General features: G+C 39.3%; 1 protein-coding gene across 7 annotated transcripts in view; it reads right to left on the bottom strand.

Annotated features, from left to right (window-relative positions):
• Positions 1-21,602, bottom strand: part of ADGRV1 (adhesion G protein-coupled receptor V1) — a 354,135-nt gene extending 332,533 nt beyond the window's left edge. For 3 of the 7 annotated variants that reach the window (XM_069962902.1, XM_069962909.1, XM_069962905.1), the window contains exons 1-2: positions 20,702-21,597; positions 17,708-17,947 (exon numbers count right to left, since the gene is read on the bottom strand). The gene's annotated coding sequence lies outside the window, so the exon portion shown is untranslated. Of the gene's footprint in view, positions 1-17,707; positions 17,948-20,701 lie in introns of all 7 variants that reach the window. The other 4 variants (XM_069962903.1, XM_069962904.1, XM_069962907.1 and 1 more) reach the window with 4 other exon arrangements.
• Positions 21,603-21,807: the final 205 nt, after the last annotated feature.

Below are 21,807 nucleotides of genomic sequence, written 5' to 3'. Positions count from 1 at the left end.
TAGAGAGACTCCCAGACTGGAAAACCAATGCTCGGAAATGAGTTTACCCAATCTGATTTAATTCTGACGCTCTATCACCAAACCTATGAGTGCCAATGCACACAAGGGCACAAAATCACTAGGTATATTCAAGTCTAATCAAATCTCAGACAACGGCAAACAAAACCATACCATGCCTTCATAAACAACAAAAGAAGATATGGGAACATTACATTGTTGGTAGTTCAGAACACAACTAGTTGCGCTCAGGACTACTTCAGGCTTCCTCCTCCCCTACAGCCTTCCTTACCATCACCAAAAGTGGTAAAAAAAATACCACCAATTATAATGCCACATATAATGTGGTGTAGAAATATGTAACGTTTCCATGACCATAAGATACCTTGACCTGTATTTCAAATATTCTGCTCTGGTACAACAGTCAAAATACTATTAAGGGCAAATATTATAGGATTCCATTGAACGTAAATGCAATATTAGAAACACATTTTCCAGTACCAAAACACTTCAGAAACTGGAATTTTAGGACAGAAACTAAAATAAATATATACCATTGAATAATAAGTAAGACCACACAAGTATCAGCTCTTACAAATGCTAAGAGACTCCCAGACTGAAAAGCCAATGCTCGTAAATGAGTTTACCCAATCTGATTTAATTCTGACGCTCTATCACCAAACCTATGAGTGCCAATGCACACAAGGTAACAAAATCACTAGGCATATCCAAGTCTAATCAAATCTCAGACAACGGCAAACAAAACCATACCATGCCTTCATAAACAACAAAAGAAGATATGGGAACATTACATTGTTGGTAGTTCAGAACACAACAACTAGTTGCGTTCAGGACTACTTCAGGCCTCCTCCTCCCCTACAGCCTTCCTTACCATCACCAAAAGTGGTAAAAAAATACCACCAATTATAAATGCCACAAATAATGTGGTGTAGAAATATGTAACGTTCCCATAACCATAAGTTACATTGAACTGTATTTCAAATATTCTGCTCTGGTACAACAGTCAAAATACTATTAAGGGCAAATATTATAGGATTCCATTGAACGCAAATGCAATATTAGAAACACATTTTCCAGTACCAAAACACTTCAGAAACTGGAATTTTAGGACAGAAACTAAAATAAATATATTCCATTGAATAATAAGTAAGACCACAAAAGTATCAGCTCTTACAAATGCTAAGAGACTCCCAGACTGAAAAGCCAATGCTCGTAAATGAGTTTACCCAATCTGATTTAATTCTGATGCTCTATCACCAAACCAATGAGTGCCAATGCACACAAGGGCACAAAATCACTAGACATATCCAAGTCTAATCAAATCTCAGACAACGGAAAACAGAGGCATACCATGCCTTCATAAACAACAAAAGAAGATATGGGAACATTACATTGTTGGTAGTTCAGAACACAACTAGTTGCGCTCAGGACTACTTCAGGCTTCCTCCTCCCCTACAGCCTTCCTTACCATCACCAAAAGTGGTAAAAAAAAATACCACCAATTATAAATGCCACATATAATGTGGTGTAGAAATATGTAACGTTTCCATGACCATAAGATACCTTGACCTGTATTTCAAATATTCTGCTCTGGTACAACAGTCAAAATACTATTAAGGGCAAATATTATAGGATTCCATTGAACGTAAATGCAATATTAGAAACACATTTTCCAGTACCAAAACACTTCAGAACTGGAATTTTAGGACAGAAACTAAAATAAATATATACCATTGAATAATAAGTAAGACCACACAAGTATCAGCTCTTACAAATGCTAAGAGACTCCCAGACTGAAAAGCCAATGCTCGTAAATGAGTTTACCCAATCTGATTTAATTCTGACGCTCTATCACCAAACCTATGAGTGCCAATGCACACAAGGGCACAAAATCACTAGGCATATCCAAATCTAATCAAATCTCAGACAACGGAAAACAGAGGCATACCATGCCTTCATAAACAACAAAAGAACATATGGGAAACATTACATTGTTGGTAGTTCAGAACACAACACTAGTTGCGCTCAGGACTACTTCAGGCCTCCTCCTCCCCTACAGCCTTCCTTACCATCACCAAAAGTGGTAAAAAAATACCACCAATTATAAATGCCACATATAATGTGGTGTAGAAATATGTAACGTTTCCATGACCATAAGAATACCTTGACCTGTATTTCAAATATTCTGCTCTGGTACAACAGTCAAAATACTTTTAAGGGCAAATATTAAAAGATTCCATTGAACGCAAATGCAATATTTGGTACCTATTTTACAGTACCAACACTCTTCAGAAACTGGAATATTAGGACAGAAACTAAAAAATATATACCATTGAATAATAAGGAAGACGACTCGAATATCAGCTCTTATAAAAGCTAAGAGACTCCCAGACTGGAAAACCAATGCTCGGAAGTGAGTTTACCCAATCTGATTTAATTCTGAAGCTCTATCACCAAACCTATGAGTGCCAATGCACACAAGGGAACAAAATCACTAGGCATATCCAAGTCTAATCAAATCTCAGACAACGGCAAACAAAACCATACCATGCCTTCATAAACAACAAAAGAAGATATGGGAACATTACATTGTTGGTAGTTCAGAACACAACTAGTTGCGCTCAGGACTACTTCAGGCCTCCTCCTCCCCTACAGCCTTCCTTACCATCACCAAAAGTGGTAAAAAAAAAATACCACCAATTATAAATGCCACATATAATGTGGTGTAGAAATATGTAACGTTTCCATGACCATAAGATACCTTGACCTGTATTTCAAATATTCTGCTCTGGTACAACAGTCAAAATACTATTAAGGGCAAATATTATAGGATTCCATTGAACGCAAATGCAATATTAGAAACACATTTTCCAGTACCAAAACACTTCAGAAACTGGAATTTTAGGACAGAAACTAAAATAAATATATACCATTGAATAATAAGTAAGACCACACAAGTATCAGCTCTTACAAATGCTAAGAGACTCCCAGACTGAAAAACCAATGCTCGTAAATGAGTTTACCCAATCTGATTTAATTCTGACGCTCTATCACCAAACCTATGAGTGCCAATGCACACAAGGGCACAAAATCACTAGGCATATCCAAATCTAATCAAATCTCAGACAACGGAAAACAGAGGCATACCATGCCTTCATAAACAACAAAAGAAGATATGGGAACATTACATTGTTGATAGTTCAGAACACAACAACTAGTTGGGTTCAGGACTAATTCAGGCCTCCTCCTCCCCTACAGCCTTCCTTACCATCACCAAAAGTGGTAAAAAAAATACCACCAATTATAAATGCCACAAATAATGTGGTGTAGAAATATGTAACGTTCCCATAACCATAAGTTACATTGAACTGTATTTCAAATATTCTGCTCTGGTACAACAGTCAAAATACTATTAAGGGCAAATATTATAGGATTCCATTGAACGCAAATGCAATATTAGAAACACATTTTCCAGTACCAAAACACTTCAGAAACTGGAATTTTATGACAGAAACTAAAAAAATATATACCATTGAATATAAGTAAGACCACACAAGTATCAGCTCTTACAAATGCTAAGAGACTCCCAGACTGAAAAGCCAATGCTCGTAAATGAGTTTACCCAATCTGATTTAATTCTGACGCTCTATCACCAAACCTATGAGTGCCAATGCACACAAGGGCACAAAATCACTAGACATATTCAAGTCTAATCAAATCTCAGACAACGGAAAACAGAGGCATACCATGCCTTCATAAACAACAAAAGAACATATGGGAACATTACATTGTTGATAGTTCAGAACACAACAACTAGTTGGGTTCAGGACTACTTCAGGCCTCCTCCTCCCCTACAGCCTTCCTTACCATCAACAAAAGTGGTAAAAAAATATCACCAATTATAAATGCCACAAATAATGTGGTATAGAAATATGTAACGTTCCCATAACCATAAGATACATTGACCTGTATTTCAAATATTCTGCTCTGGTACAACAGTCAAAATACTATTAAGGGCAAATATTATAGGATTCCATTGAACGCAAATGCAATATTAGAAACACATTTTCCAGTACCAAAACACTTCAGAAACTGGAATTTTAGGACAGAAACTAAAATGAATATATACCATTGAATAATAAGTAAGACCACAAAAGTATCAGCTCTTACAAATGCTAAGAGACTCCCAGACTGGAAAGCCAATGCTCGTAAATGAGTTTACCCAATCTGATTTAATTCTGATGCTCTATCACCAAACCAATGAGTGCCAATGCACACAAGGGCACAAAATCACTAGACATATCCAAGTCTAATCAAATCTCAGACAACGGAAAACAGAGGCATACCATGCCTTCATAAACAACAAAAGAACATATGGGTACATTACATTGTTGGTAGTTCAGAACACAACAACTAGTTGCGCTCATGACTACTTCAGGCCTCCTCCTCCCCTACAGCCTTCCTTACCATCACCAAATTGGTAAAAAAAAAATACACCAATTATAAATGCCACATATAATGTGGTGTAGAAATATATAACGTTTCCATGACCATAAGATACCTTGACCTGTATTTCAAATATTCTGCTCTGGTACAACAGTCAAAATACTTTAAGGGCAAATATTAAAAGATTCCATTGAACGCAAATGCAATATTTGGTACCTATTTTACAGTACCAACACTCTTCAGAAACTGGAATATTAGGACAGAAACTAAAAAAATATATACCATTGAATAATAAGGAAGACCACTCGAATATCAGCTCTTATAAAAGCTAAGAGACTCCCAGACTGGAAAACCAATGCTCGGAAATGAGTTTACCCAATCTGATTTAATTCTGACGCTCTATCACCAAACCTATGAGTGCCAATGCACACAAGGGCACAAAATCACTAGGCATATCCAAGTCTAATCAAATCTCAGACAACGGCAAACAAAACCATACCATGCCTTCATAAACAACAAAAGAAGATATGGGAACATTACATTGTTGGTAGTTCAGAACACAACTAGTTGCGCTCAGGACTACTTCAGGCCTCCTCCTCCCCTACAGCCTTCCTTACCATCACCAAAAGTGGTAAAAAAAAATACCACCAATTATAAATGCCACATATAATGTGGTGTAGAAATATGTAACGTTTCCATGACCATAAGATACCTTGACCTGTATTTCAAACATTCTGCTCTGGTACAACAGTCAAAATACTATTAAGGGCAAATATTATAGGATTCCATTGAACGCAAATGCAATATTAGAAACACATTTTCCAGTACCAAAACACTTCAGAAACTGGAATTTTAGGACAGAAACTAAAATAAATATATACCATTGAATAATAAGTAAGACCACACAAGTATCAGCTCTTACAAATGCTAAGAGACTCCCAGACTGAAAAGCCAATGCTCGTAAATGAGTTTACCCAATCTGATTTAATTCTGACGCTCTATCACCAAACCTATGAGTGCCAATGCACACAAGGGCACAAAATCACTAGACATATTCAAGTCTAATCAAATCTCAGACAACGGAAAACAGAGGCATACCATGCCTTCATAAACAACAAAAGAAGATATGGGAACATTACATTGTTGATAGTTCAGAACACAACAACTAGTTGGGTTCAGGACTAATTCAGGCCTCCTCCTCCCCTACAGCCTTCCTTACCATCACCAAAAGTGGTAAAAAAAATACCACCAATTATAAATGCCACAAATAATGTGGTGTAGAAATATGTAACGTTCCCATAACCATAAGTTACATTGAACTGTATTTCAAATATTCTGCTCTGGTACAACAGTCAAAATACTATTAAGGGCAAATATTATAGGATTCCATTGAACGCAAATGCAATATTAGAAACACATTTTCCAGTACCAAAACACTTCAGAAACTGGAATTTTAGGACAGAAACTAAATAAATATATACCATTGAATAATAAGTAAGACCACACAAGTATCAGCTCTTACAAATGCTAAGAGACTCCCAGACTGAAAAGCCAATGCTCGTAAATGAGTTTACCCAATCTGATTTAATTCTGACGCTCTATCACCAAACCTATGAGTGCCAATGCACACAAGGGCACAAAATCACTAGACATATTCAAGTCTAATCAAATCTCAGACAACGGAAAACAGAGGCATACCATGCCTTCATAAACAACAAAAGAACATATGGGAACATTACATTGTTGGTAGTTCAGAACACAACTAGTTGCGCTCAGGACTACTTCAGGCCTCCTCCTCCCCTACAGCCTTCCTTACCATCACCAAAAGTGGTAAAAAAAATACCACCAATTATAAATGCCACATATAATGTGGTGTAGAAATATGTAACGTTTCCATGACCATAAGATACCTTGACCTGTATTTCAAATATTCTGCTCTGGTACAACAGTCAAAATACTTTTAAGGGCAAATATTAAAAGATTCCATTGAACGCAAATGCAATATTTGGTACCTATTTTACAGTACCAACACTCTTCAGAAACTGGAATATTAGGACAGAAACTAAAAAAATATATACCATTGAATAATAAGGAAGACCACTCGAATATCAGCTCTTATAAAAGCTAAGAGACTCCCAGACTGGAAAACCAATGCTCGGAAGTGAGTTTACCCAATCTGATTTAATTCTGAAGCTCTATCACCAAACCTATGAGTGCCAATGCACACAAGGGAACAAAATCACTAGGCATATCCAAGTCTAATCAAATCTCAGACAACGGCAAACAAAACCATACCATGCCTTCATAAACAACAAAAGAAGATATGGGAACATTACATTGTTGGTAGTTCAGAACACAACAACTAGTTGCGTTCAGGACTACTTCAGGCCTCCTCCTCCCCTACAGCCTTCCTTACCATCACCAAAAGTGGTAAAAAAATACCACCAATTATAAATGCCACATATAATGTGGTGTAGAAATATGTAACGTTCCCATAACCATAAGATTTATTGACCTTTATTTCAAATATTTTGCTCTGGTACAACAGTCAAAATACTATTAAGGGCAAATATTATAGGATTCCATTGAACGCAAATGCAATATTAGAAACAAATTTTCCAGTACCAAAACACTTCAGAAACTGGAATTTTAGGACAGAAACTAAAATAAATATATACCATTGAATAATAAGTAAGACCACACAAGTATCAGCTCTTACAAATGCTAAGAGACTCCCAGACTGGAAAGCCAATGCTCGTAAATGAGTTTACCCAATCTGATTTAATTCTGACGCTCTATCACCAAACCTATGAGTGCCAATGCACACAAGGGCACAAAATCACTAGACATATCCAAGTCTAATCAAATCTCAGACAACGGAAAACAGAGGCATACCATGCCTTCATAAACAACAAAAGAAGATATGGGAACATTACATTGTTGGTAGTTCAGAACACAACTAGTTGCGCTCAGGACTACTTCAGGCCTCCTCCTCCCCTACAGCCTTCCTTACCATCACCAAATTGGTAAAAAAAATACCACCAATTATAAATGCCACATATAATGTGGTGTAGAAATATGTAACGTTTCCATGACCATAAGATACCTTGACCTGTATTTCAAATATTCTGCTCTGGTACAACAGTCAAAATACTATTAAGGGCAAATATTAAAAGATTCCATTGAACGCAAATGCAATATTTGGTACCTATTTTACAGTACCAACACTCTTCAGAAACTGGAATATTAGGACAGAAACTAAAAAAATATATACCATTGAATAATAAGGAAGACCACTCGAATATCAGCTCTTATACAAGCTAAGAGACTCCCAGACTGGAAAACCAATGCTCGGAAATGAGTTTACCCAATCTGATTTAATTCTGACTCTCTATCACCAAACCTATGAGTGCCAATGCACACAAGGGCACAAAATCACTAGGCATATCCAAGTCTAATCAAATCTCAGACAACGGCAAACAAAACCATACCATGCCTTCATAAACAACAAAAGAAGATATGGGAACATTACATTGTTGATAGTTCACAACACAACAACTAGTTGGGTTCAGGACTACTTCAGGCCTCCTCCTCCCCTACAGCCTTCCTTACCATCACCAAAAGTGGTAAAAAATTTCACCAATTATTAATGCCACAAATAATGTGGTATAGAAATATGTAACGTTCCCATAACCATAAGATACATTGGCCTGTATTTCAAATATTCTGCTCTGGTACAACAGTCAAAATACTATTAAGGGCAAAAATTAAAAGATTCCATTGAACGCAAATGCAATATTCGAAACAAATTTTCCAGTACCAAAACACTTCAGAAACTGGAATTTTAGGACAGAAAATAAAATAAATATATACCATTGAATAATAAGTAAGACCACACAAGTATCAGCTCTTACAAATGCTAAGAGACTCCCAGACTGGAAAGCCAATGCTCGTAAATGAGTTTACCCAATCTGATTTAATTCTGACGCTCTATCACCAAACCTATGAGTGCCAATGCACACAAGGGCACAAAATCACTACGCATATCCAAGTCTAATCAAATCTCAGACAACGGCAAACAAAACCATACCATGCCTTCATAAACAACAAAAGAAGATATGGGAACATGACATTGTTGGTAGTTCAGAACACAACAGCTAGTTGCGTTCAGGACTACTTCAGGCCTCCTCCTCCCCTACAGCCTTCCTTACCATCACCAAAAGTGGTAAAAAAATACCACCAATTATAAATGCCACATATAATGTGGTGTAGAAATATGTAATGTTCCCATAACCATAAGATACATTGACCTGTATTTCAAATATTCTGCTCTGGTACAACAGTCAAAATACTATTAAGGGCAAATATTATAGGATTCCATTGAACGCAAATGCAATATTAGAAACAAATTTTCCAGTACCAAAACACTTCAGAAACTGGAATTTTAGGACAGAAACTAAAATAAATATATACCATTGAATAATAAGTAAGACCACAAAAGTATCAGCTCTTACAAATGCTAAGAGACTCCCAGACTGGAAAGCCAATGCTCGTAAATGAGTTTACCCAATCTGATTTAATTCTGACGCTCTATCACCAAACCTATGAGTGCCAATGCGCACAAGGGCACAAAATCACTAGACATATCCAAGTCTAATCAAATCTCAGACAACGGAAAACAGAGGCATACCATGCCTTCATAAACAACAAAAGAACATATGGGAACATTACATTGTTGGTAGTTCAGAACACAACAACTAGTTGCGCTCAGGACTACTTCAGGCCTCCTCCTCCCCTACAGCCTTCCTTACCATCACCAAAAGTGGTAAAAAAATACCACCAATTATAAATGCCACATATAATGTGGTGTAGAAATATGTAACGTTTCCATGACCATAAGATACCTTGACCTGTATTTCAAATATTCTGCTCTGGTACAACAGTCAAAATACTATTAAGGGCAAATATTAAAAGATTCCATTGAACGCAAATGCAATATTTGGTACCTATTTTACAGTACCAACACTCTTCAGAAACTGGAATATTAGGACAGAAACTAAAAAAATATATACCATTGAATAATAAGGAAGACCACTCGAATATCAGCTCTTATAAAAGCTAAGAGACTCCCAGACTGGAAAACCAATGCTCGGAAATGAGCTTACCCAATCTGATTCAATTCTGACGCTCTATCACCAAACCTATGAGTGCCAATGCACACAAGGGCACAAAATCACTAGGCATATCCAAGTCTAATCAAATCTCAGACAACGGCAAACTAAACCATACCATGCCTTCATAAACAACAAAAGAAGATATGGGAACATTACATTGTTGGTAGTTCAGAACACAACAACTAGTTGCGCTCAGGACTACTTCAGGCCTCCTCCTCCCCTACAGCCTTCCTTACCATCACCAAAAGTGGTAAAAAAATATCACCAATTATAAATGCCACAAATAATGTGGTGTAGAAATATGTAACGTTCCCATAACCATAAGTTACATTGAACTGTATTTCAAATATTCTGCTCTGGTACAACAGTTAAAATACTATTAAGGGCAAATATTATAGGATTCCATTGAACGCAAATGCAATATTAGAAACAAATTTTCCAGTACCAAAACACTTCAGAAACTGGAATTTTAGGACAGAAACTAAAATAAATATATACCATTGAATAATAAGTAAGACCACACAAGTATCAGCTCTTACAAATGCTAAGAGACTCCCTGACTGGATAGCCAATGCTCGTAAATGAGTTTACCCAATCTGATTTAATTCTGACGCTCTATCACCAAACCTATGAGTGCCAATGCACACAAGGGCACAAAATCACTAGACATATCCAAGTCTAATCAAATCTCAGACAACGGAAAACAGAGGCATACCATGCCTTCATAAACAACAAAAGAACATATGGGAACATTACATTGTTGGTAGTTCAGAACACAACAACTAGTTGCGCTCAGGACTACTTCAGGCCTCCTCCTCCCCTACAGCCTTCCTTACCATCACCAAAAGTGGTAAAAAAATACCATCCAATTATAAATGCCACATATAATGTGGTGTAGAAATATGTAACGTTTCCATGACCATAAGATACCTTGACCTGTATTTCAAATATTCTGCTCTGGTACAACAGTCAAAATACTATTAAGGGCAAATATTAAAAGATTCCATTGAACGCAAATGCAATATTTGGTACCTATTTTACAGTACCAACACTCTTCAGAAACTGGAATATTAGGACAGAAACTAAAAAAATATATACCATTGAATAATAAGGAAGACCACTCGAATATCAGCTCTTATAAAAGCTAAGAGACTCCCAGACTGGAAAACCAATGCTCGGAAATGAGCTTACCCAATCTGATTCAATTCTGACGCTCTATCACCAAACCTATGAGTGCCAATGCACACAAGGGCACAAAATCACTAGGCATATCCAAGTCTAATCAAATCTCAGACAACGGCAAACAAAACCATACCATGCCTTCATAAACAACAAAAGAAGATATGGGAACATTACATTGTTGGTAGTTCAGAACACAACAACTAGTTGCGCTCAGGACTACTTCAGGCCTCCTCCTCCCCTACAGCCTTCCTTACCATCACCAAAAGTGGTAAAAAAAATATCACCAATTATAAATGCCACAAATAATGTGGTGTAGAAATATGTAACGTTCCCATAACCATAAGTTACATTGAACTGTATTTCAAATATTCTGCTCTGGTACAACAGTCAAAATACTATTAAGGGCAAATATTATAGGATTCCAGTGAACGCAAATGCAATACTAGAAACAAATTTTCCAGTACCAAAACACTTCAGAAACTGGAATTTTAGGACAGAAACTAAAATAAATATATACCATTGAATAACAAGTAAGACCACACAAGTATCAGCTCTTACAAATGCTAAGAGACTCCCAGACTGGAAAGCCAATGCTCGTAAATGAGTTTACCCAATCTGATTTAATTCTGACGCTCTATCACCAAACCTATGAGTGCCAATGCACACAAGGGCACAAAATCACTAGGCATATCCAAGTCTAATCAAATCTCAGACAAAGGCAAACAAAACCATACCATGCCTTCATAAACAACAAAAGAAGATATAGGAACATTACATTGTTGGTAGTTCAGAACACAACAACTAGTTGTGTTCAGGACTACTTCAGGCCTCCTCCTCCCCTGCAGCCTTCCTTACCATCACCAAAAGTGGTAAAAAAATACCACCAATTATAAATGCCACATATAATGTGGTGTAGAAATATGTAACATTCCCATAACCATAAGATACATTGACCTGTATTTCAAATATTCTGCTCTGGTACAACAGTCAAAAAACTATTAAGGGCAAATATTATAGGATTCCATTGAATGCAAATGCAATATTAGAAACAAATTTTCCAGTACCAAAACACTTCAGAAACTGGAATTTTAGGACAGAAACTAAAAAAATATATACCATTGAATAATTAGGAAGACCACACAAGTATCAGCTCTTACAAATGCTAAGAGACTCCCAGACTGGAAAGCCAATGCTCGTAAATGAGTTTACCCCATCTGATTTAATTCTGACGCTCTATCACCAAACCTATGAGTGCCAATGCACACAAGGGCACAAAATCACTAGACATATCCAAGTCTAATCAAATCTCAGACAACGGCAAACAAAACCATACCATGCCTTCATAAACAACAAAAGAAAATATGGGAACATTACATTGTTGGTAGTTCAGAACACAACAACTAGTTGCGCTCAGGACTACTTCAGGCCTCCTCCTCCCCTACAGCCTTCCTTACCATCACCAAAAGTGGTAAAAAAATACCACCAATTATAACTGCCACATATAATGTGGTCTAGAAATATGTACCGTTCCCATAGACAGGAAATACAGTGACCTGTAATTCAGTTATTCTGCTCTTTTACAACTAAAACTCACAACTGTTTTATGACTAAATATTGCAACTTTGCAAAAAATCTAAAAAGTTTTTGTGTCGCAAATTTCCAATACCAAGATTTATGAGATATGATAAGATGATTATAGGAAATAAACATTACTAGATACAATTAAACATATTACTAAATAAATTAAGTTTAAAATCCTACATATGCCAACATATTTCAAATATAGAAAGCTCAATCTTTCAATAAACTCAACCAATCCACTTAAATTATTGTGCTTTGCAACAAAATCTACAAAGGCAATTCACATTCTGTCCAAAGATCAGTGTAGAAATTTAAAGGTGTTATGCAGCGCTACAAAAACATGGTCACTTTTGCCCCACTCTACAAAAACATGGTCACTTTTGCCCCACTCTACAAAAACATGGTCACTTTTGTCCCACTCTACAAAAACATGGTCACTTTTGCCCCACTCTTGTCTCCAGTTCAGATGTTTGCAATTAAGCTCCATTTACTTTAATGGAACTGAGTTTCAAACCCCACCCAAACTGGAGACAAGAGTGGTGCAAAGATGGCCATGTTTTTGTAGCACTGGATAACCCCTTTAACATCCTAATCCTAATTCAAACATCAACCAAAGCACTAAATACTAATTCTGCCCAATCAAAATAATAATATTTTCATACCATTATAACCATTATATAAGGAAGTTCTATGGGACAGGATTTAGTTAGTCTGTAATATGTGACAGTGCACATGTAATGTTCTTAGTTGAGCAAAGGAAGCCCAAGGTATGTTTTCCCGTTCCATTCTAAGTGAAGGGCAGGCACAGTGCTCAGCACCCCACTTATCAACTATTGGTAGCCTATCCTGTGAATAGTCGTCCAATCGTTTTTTTCCCTGGAATAGACCTTCAATACTTGTATATCGTTCACTTTCATGTCCCGCTCCTCTGTTAGCCTACAAGTCACTCTTGTCAGATATTGCTAAGTATTCTGGCAAATGGAAATGGAAATTGATTCTATGCTGTTTTATTCCCTTCCAGTTTGTCCAGAAAATTAATATATATGATTTCAAACCTATGAGCCAAAGTAATAGAAATATTCTAACAATTTTATACTCAAACAGAATCAGAATCCAAATCATAGGAGAAGCTCTGGCTACCCATCGACGACCCATCATGCACTGATGTAACAAATCCTAATGGTGAGTTTACACAGAGAGATTTATCTGACAGATCTAGGGATGGTCCGAAACCGAGTTCGGATCGGGTTCGTACGAACCCTCGGTACCCTCGGTAATAATTCCCGCTGTCTGCCCGCTCCGTGCAGCGGGCGGATCCAGCGGGAGGACCGCCTGGAAAAATGGGATACAGCCATAGCCATAGGCTGTATCCCATTTTTCCAGGTGGTCTTCCCGCTGGATCCGCCCGCTGCATGGAGCGGGCAGACAGCGGGAATCCGATGCCGAGCGTTCGGGTTCATCCGAACCCGAACCTCGGCGGGTTCGGACCATCCCTAGACAGATCGTTGGAGCAAAAGACAGGAACAGACTATAAACAGGGAACAGGCTATAAAGGAAAGACTGAGATTTCTCATAATTTCAAATCCATTCCTGGCTTTAGCGTAAAAAATCTGTCAGATAAATCTCTCTGTGTAAAGGCACCCTAACTCTGCATTTAATGTGTTAAAGGCCTTGATGATTTAACAAACTTTAAATTGACCCTTAACATTGCACATCCCATTCAAATTCTTCTGATCCCTTTTGCATCGTGGTTTGTAACATGCTAAAGTGAATCTTGTAGGTACAATTTACATTTTAAACTGATGACACTTTTAATGTCACACAGGCTGCAGTTTACAGTGAATGTGTCAGCTGAAAATAAAGTACCAAACTGCTGACACTGGTATACAGTACGGCTCTTATTCATGGAGATACAAAAATGCTTGATTCTTTGGTGCAAAGTATCAAATGGGTGTTCCCAACCTCCTGAAATGCTGCAAGCTGGAACGCCTACTTGCTTCTCCTCCCACCCCTTTCCCCGCCTGATTGACAGTCAGCTGGGAGCTGAGCCTCAGCAGGGTCAGGTGGAAGGGGGAGTAAGGAGGTATTGCAGCTTGTAGCACTAAAGGAGCTTGGGAACACCTCTTTGACACGTTTCACAGAAGAATGAAAGCATTGTTCTATGTTATGGAAACACGGACAGATATATGAAAGGTACCATGTGTCTCCTTATTCTAGTTTGGAATGTGAATTGTAGCTGACAGACTCACATTAAATACAATGATATTGATTCTATAACAGTATAACAATAAAAATAAGCATTGCCATAAACAAAATTCATTCTTTTTATAATTCATTTTATATTTCACAATAGACTTTCATATAATATATAAGCACTATGAGGAAGATTTATCAAACATGGTGTAAAGTGAAACTGGATCAGTTGCCCCTAGCAACCAATCAGGTTTTACCTTTCATTCCTCACAGACTATTTGGAAAATGAAAGGTGGAACCTGATTGGTTGCTAGGGGCAACTGAGCCAATTCTACTTTACACCAGTTTGATAAATTTCCACCAATATTTCTGAGCAAAACAATGAAACAATTAAAATTATTTTTTTTCTGTAAAGTACTGTCATATGTATGAAATCAGCCTTAGGGTGTGTTCACATGTAAAGGAATCACAGTGGATTTCACGCTGCGAGTACTCAGCTAAATTCGCTGCGATTCCTCTCCTGTCACTTTTAATAGGATTACATACTCGCAGCGGAATTGTCATCCTGCTGTGAGTACGTAAAAGGCAGCACCTTTAACCCCCATTCTTGTCCGCATTCTGGCTTGCTATGGGGGCTCCCGGCGTCTGGACATCCCGCTCAGCCAATGAGTGCGCTACCCTGCTGCAGCCACTGATTGGCTAAGCGGGATGTCCAGATGCCAGGGACCCCTGAAGCGAGCCAGAGCCTGAGGAGTGAACAGCTCACACATAGTTTATTGTGTCCTCAGCAGAAAGTAGCAGGCTCAGAACTGGAGAAAGGAGACAGAAAAGGTAATTAATTTTTAGTCACCAGGAGGGGGGAATGATTGATTATGTATTTTACCTGAATGAAGTCTGGGCTCATTTATTGTTTTAATGCAATGGGAATTGGTATATTTTCACAGAAAGCCCACTTAAAGGGAACCTGTCACCCCCTGTGCCGGGGTGACAGGCTCCCGACCCCCCGTTAGAGCCCCCTATACTCACCTAATCCAGCCGGGTCCTGCTTCTGGAGGTGGTCGGGTGATGAAGATCTCAGCCGTTGCAGCCCGGCGCGCGCTGAGAGATGAGTCCAACACCCATAGAGAATGACAGGAGAGTCCAGCGCTCCGTCATTCTCTATGAGCGTTGGACTCATCTCTCAGCGCGCGCCGGGCTGCAGCGGCTTAGATCTTCATCACCCGACCACCTCCAGAAGCGGGACCCGGCGGGATTAGGTGAGTATAGGGGGCTCTAACGGGGGTCGGGAGCCTGTCACCCCGGCACGGGGGGTGACAGGTTCCCTTTAAGGTCATTTTCTGGGACATTATGATTGATAGACCAGAACTGTTCAGTGGTTTGCCAACACTTAGCACCCTCCGACAATCAGCTGTTCTGTAAAGCTGCTGCACCCAGATGTACACAGTGAGCTAGAAGCACATAGCTTTATACAATGTGTAGTGGCCACACGTGGATACTGGAGCTCGGCTCCCACAGTCACTACAAAATAAATGAAGCAAAGTACTCCTATCTTTGGTCACCATGTGGTCTGCCCAACAGCTGGTCAGTGGATATGCTGGGTTTCAGCACCCCACCAATCAGGCCTACCCTAAGGAATGGCCATCAATCACAAAGACCCAGAAAACAACCTTAAAGCTATGTTCTCACTATGGAAATGTGACATTAATTACAAGAAAAGGCGGCCATCTACTAATAATGACGGCCGCAAATAATCATCATGATCAGCCTTTTCTTGCCAAATGAAGGTGTGTTCCTGTAGTGGAAGCATAGCCCAAAACAGTAAAGAGCAGCAGCAATGACATTTAATGTACTTAAAGGGATCCTGTCACCCCCCCATGCCGGGGTGACAGGCTCCCGACCCGCCGCTAGAGCCCCCTATATTTACCTGATCGCGCCGGGTCTCGCTTCTTGATCCGGTCTGGTGACGGAGATTTCAGCGCCTGAAGCACCGGACCGGATCAAGAAGCGGGACCGGGTGTGATCAGGTAAGTATAGGGGGCTCTAGCGGGGGGTCGGGAGCCTGTCACCCCGGCACGGGGGGTGACAGGTCCTCTTTAAGATAACACTTTTCCTCTCAGTATGCTCCAAAGCCCTTTGTGCAGATACTAGAATAAAACACTTTCAGTTCTTGTTCATTGTCATAAAAATACAGCCGTGAGATAGTAGTTGGTGTTCTGTGGAAATGTCTATCCTGTGAGATTGTACATGTGATAGCAGTTATGTGCAGGAGACAAGTCTTGAAGTCTTCAATGTCAGGGCATAATATAGCTGTACAATAATGAAGGGAATCTGTCCTCTGAAATTCTTGTTCCAGACTACTGACACTACTAGATAGCTGTTTAGGGCAAAGAGACACATAGGCCCTTTCATTGAAGCATTGCCAAGCCCTTAAAGTGCTTGCTGCAGACTGCAATGTCTCCTTGCCCCCCTTCCATCCCTGTGTTGACAGCTGGAATCCAAGCCACCCTGTTTGTAAATCTCACATCTCCTCACAACTTGTATGCACAAGTAGTAATAAGATGTGGACACAGTGCTGGGGGCTGATAACTGACTTTCAATCACAACAGGGCAAGGATGGGAAGGGGAGCTAGCAGATGATACAGAACTTAGCACTTTAGGGTCTTTTGGTTCTTGGTACCTGAGAAAAATTTACAGAGACACATACATACACACACATATATACTGTACATATATCCTTGCTCTAACTACTATCTAAGAGTATGTGCACACTACGGAAATCATGTGGATAACTTGCCGCGGATTCTGTCGCTCACACCCCCATGCTTCCGCTTGAAGTTCCACCGGTTCCATAGACTCCATTCTTTGGTCAGACAGATTCTGACGTCCGCCCAAAAAATTAACCTTTTCATACTTTGGGGGATGGTGGAATCTGCCTGACCATAGAATGGAATGTTTGGGACTCACGGAGAAAGAAGTGGGAGCATGCGGGGACCAGCAGCGGAATCCACAGCAAGTTATCCACGTGATTTCCATAGTGTTCACATACGCTAACAGTGTCAGCAGTCTGGAATGTTAAAGGGGAACTCCGGGCATTGTGATATAACAGAACTCACCCCTTTGGTGCTCCACTGTCTGTGCAGATGCCAGTCCCTGTGTGGACTCCTGATGCCTCCACTGTCTGTGCAGATACCAGTCCCTGTGTGGACTCCTGATGCCTCCACTGTCTGTGCAGATGCCAGTCCCTGTGTGGACTCCTGATGCCACCACTGTCTGTGCAGATACCAGTCCCTGTGTGGACTCCTGATGCCACCACTGTCTGTGCAGATGCCAGTCCCTGTGTGGACTCCTGATGCCTGTAGATGAAAGATAGTTCTCCATTATCCCTAACATAGAGACCCTCCCTAAGACAGAGGAAATCCATCACTGGTGCCAGGTCTATAACGTAGGACATCTAGGGCGAGATTCATCATGCAGTCTTAGGCGATGTTCACACACAGTAAAATAAAAGCAAACTACAACCATAAATTAGGTATAAAGTGTGGCTGTAATTTGAATCTAAAATAATGTGCTAGATTAAAGTCTGTGGGAAAATGTCAGTGTGTGCAAACATTGTAAAAAAAAATATATTTTTTTTCATTGTGTGCACGGATGACAACTTTTCCTTAGACTTTAATGTAGCACATTATTAGATTCAAAATACAGGCACACTTTGTACCCATTTTACTTTTATCTTACTGTGTGAACATAGCCTTATAGTAACAATGTCCCTTGTTGCCCATAGCAACCAATCACAGATCAGCTTTCAAATATTCATGAGCCCTGGTAAAACGATAGCTGAGCTGTGATTGGTTGCTATTGGCAACAAGGAACCTACTTACTGTAAGACTGCTTGATAAATCTCCCCCTAGCTGAGGCTCTCTAGTGTAAGTCTAGAGAAGGGATGGAGTAACTGCGGCCCTCCAGCTGCTGCTTTGGGTTTCCAGGCATGATGGGATTTGTAGTTTTGCAGCAGCAGGAGGGCCGCAGGTTCCCCATCCCTGGTCTAGAAGTTACAGGTGAATCCCATATGCCATATTTATCAGACTATACAACACACTGATCAGCGAGAAAAAAATCTTACTATAGAGTCCTGTGTCTTAGAGTCTGACCTCCCTGACTGCTTCCTTAAAGGGATTGTCCAGTGAAAACATTTTTTTTTCAAAACAACTCATTTCAGGAAGTTTTACAGATTTGTAATTTACTTCTATTTAAAAGTCTCAAGTCTTCCCATACTTATCAGCTGCTGTATGTCCTGCAGGAAATGTTTATATATCTTTTCAGTCTCACACAGTGCTCTCTGCTGACATCTGTGTCTGTGACAGAAACTTTCTATGAGAATTTGCTACTGCTCTGGACAGTTCCTGTCTTGGACAGAGGTGGAAGCAGAGAGCATCATGTCAGACTGAGAGAAAACAACATTTTCTGCAAGACGTGCAGCAGCTGATAAGTACTGGAAGTCTTGAGATTTTTAAATAGAAGTAAATAACAAATCTATATAACTTTCTGAAACCAGTTGATTTGAAAGTATAAGATTTTCACTGGATAACACCTTTAATGATTGGTCAAAGCACTGATATAGCTCTGTGCTCAATCAATGAGGGAACAGCACAGCAATCCATGGCCGCACAGTTCTCTTCAGTGTCTTGGAGAGTGCTACAAGATACTATATGGTCCTCAAAATCAAATAATTGAAAGGCTATACAGGATAATATGGGTGAATCACACGGCAGGAGCAATAATAAGGTCAATATCACATGAGCATAATATGAGGGCATCCGTGTGACCACAGGACTGATCATCCATCTGACAGCATCATAGGGATCTTTAGGGATCTATCATGCTGTCACCTAGTCTGATTACACCTCTGGCCAGGGAAGGGCTTTCAGCCATAACACAGACACAGAAATGCCCTCATAATACATATTAAGAAAAACATGGAGGGCTTAATGTAATCAGAAACCAAAGCGACCAATGTAGGAACTGCGATATTTTATATTGTACATTGTACTATTGTACATTAAATCAAATACTTCATTCTTTTTCCCTATGAATCTACTTTGCAATATACTGTACTAAAATGATATTGTCACCTCTTTACTCCATGTGCAGTTCTTCACACCGTCCACAAGCGAAAATATTTCATATATATATATGATATATATATGCACCTGTATAAAAATATGTCTGTGTCTTCTTTCTTCTAAAATCTCTTCATTTTATGGGTGCATAGTGTCACCTAGCCAGGGGATCACAGCACTTGGGCCCTCTCCCCAGCCATGAAGCCCAGTCTAGGTGAAACTGTTAACCAATGAAATGAAGCAAAAGTAAAGGGAGTGACAGTATCACTTTAAGCCGTTCTCAATAGAAAGCATCAGCTGAGCACCAATCTATATTCAGGATAGCGGGCAGGGATTGTTCAGCTGCTGTTTCCTATTGAAAAGCTAAACATAAAAGCGGCAAAAATGTTTCAGATTGCATTGAATTTACCATGAATATATACATATATATTTACACTTCAATCACCATTTAGAAAATGCTAAAATGCTAAATAAATAAATAACTAAATGGAAAGGTGACATGAAATATTATTAGTTGACAGATTTACTGGATGCAATAAATGGTACAACATGGAGTTTAGATCATCATTAAATTGCATAAATTACTGTTGTTCTGTTGCCTATAGCAACCAATCACAGCTCAGACTTCATTTTACAAGCGCTCATGAGTATTTGATAGCTGAGCTGTGGTTGGTTGCTATGGGCAACAAGGGACATTGGGGAAGAAGTGAAACTGGCCCAGTTGCCCCTAGCAACCAATCAGATTCCACCTTTTATTTTCCAAAGAGTCTGTGAGGAATCTGATTGGTTGCTAGAGGCATTTGGGCCAGTTTTACTATACACCTTGTTTGATAAATCTCCCCCATTGTTACTATAGGACTGCCTCCTCCATTGATCCCTAGAGCAGAGTGCGCTCCTCTGTTACCCCATCTTATTGGGGGAGGCCCTCCATGCTTGGCAGGGGAAATGGGGTCTGAGATATCAAGTACGTGGTGAAATGGGAGCGCTCACCTCTCTGCCAAACCTGTCACCAGTGGTGCTGGAGCCGGTGTAGCATCTGTGTTCTCCTTACAGAAAGGATGTGGGGAGAATAGAAAGGAAGCATCCTCTTCATCCAGCTGGGGGCGCCACTCGGTACCGGTCCTGACTGGTTCTGACCGGTTTCAAGCTGCCTGTAGGGGGCAGTTGGACTGTTGGTTACATCACTGTTGTCATAGCAACCAAACCTGGCTCAGTAAACAGTAAACAACTAGTGGACTGTACCATTACAAGAATAAACAACTAGTGGACTGTACCACTACAGGAATAAATAACTAGTGGACTGTACCACTACAGGAATAAACAACTAGTGGACTGTACCATTACAAGAAAAGGTAACTAGCCTCAAAATAATAAGTGAAGACAGCCATACAAATAAAAGCAGTAAGAAAGTAAAAGTTATTTAGTCTTGTCTTCTTTTTCCCCAGCTGCTTATGCATTTTGCTGCTGTTTGTCACCTTCATCATTGTAATCACCCATCTATGGTTCAGTGCTGTTGCTAGGTAACTGTCCATACTAGGTTTGCTGGCACAGTAAAATGAACGCCTTTTACAGAAATTGTGCAATCAGGGTAAACAGCGACTTTTTGCCACAATTACTGTAAAATCATTGCAAAAACACTACATGTGAACACAGCCTTACTAACATAAATGTAATTCACCCCTTAAATGTATGTCTTACTTTAACATTTCGTTATTATCCCCTTCAGCTCTGAGATCCAAAGGGTTTTGTTAATATCCTAAATAGGTACAAGAGCCCAGGGAGTGGTCCCTTACCCACAATAGCAGCTTAGTACGACCCGGACACTTCACCTGGGGTCTTGTGGGTAGGGGAACACCCCCGGGCTCTTCTGACTAATTAGCATATTAATAACAAGCCATTAAGAGCAGTAAAAAAAATCACAGAATTTTTTGTGCAAGCTGTACAAACATTTCCAACTTTTCTGAACCTTGATAATCATCCCCCATTTCTCTTAAATTCATGTATAACATTTCTCAAATAAAGATTGCACCTATACAAGCCTCTGTATGTGTGCATTTGTTTTGTTTTTTTATATATTTTTATTGAAAATAGACAAA

Source organism: Dendropsophus ebraccatus, chromosome 3 (genome assembly GCF_027789765.1).
Source record: "Dendropsophus ebraccatus isolate aDenEbr1 chromosome 3, aDenEbr1.pat, whole genome shotgun sequence".
Lineage (NCBI taxonomy): Eukaryota > Metazoa > Chordata > Amphibia > Anura > Hylidae > Dendropsophus > Dendropsophus ebraccatus.
This window is presented reverse-complemented; position numbering and strand designations above follow the sequence as displayed.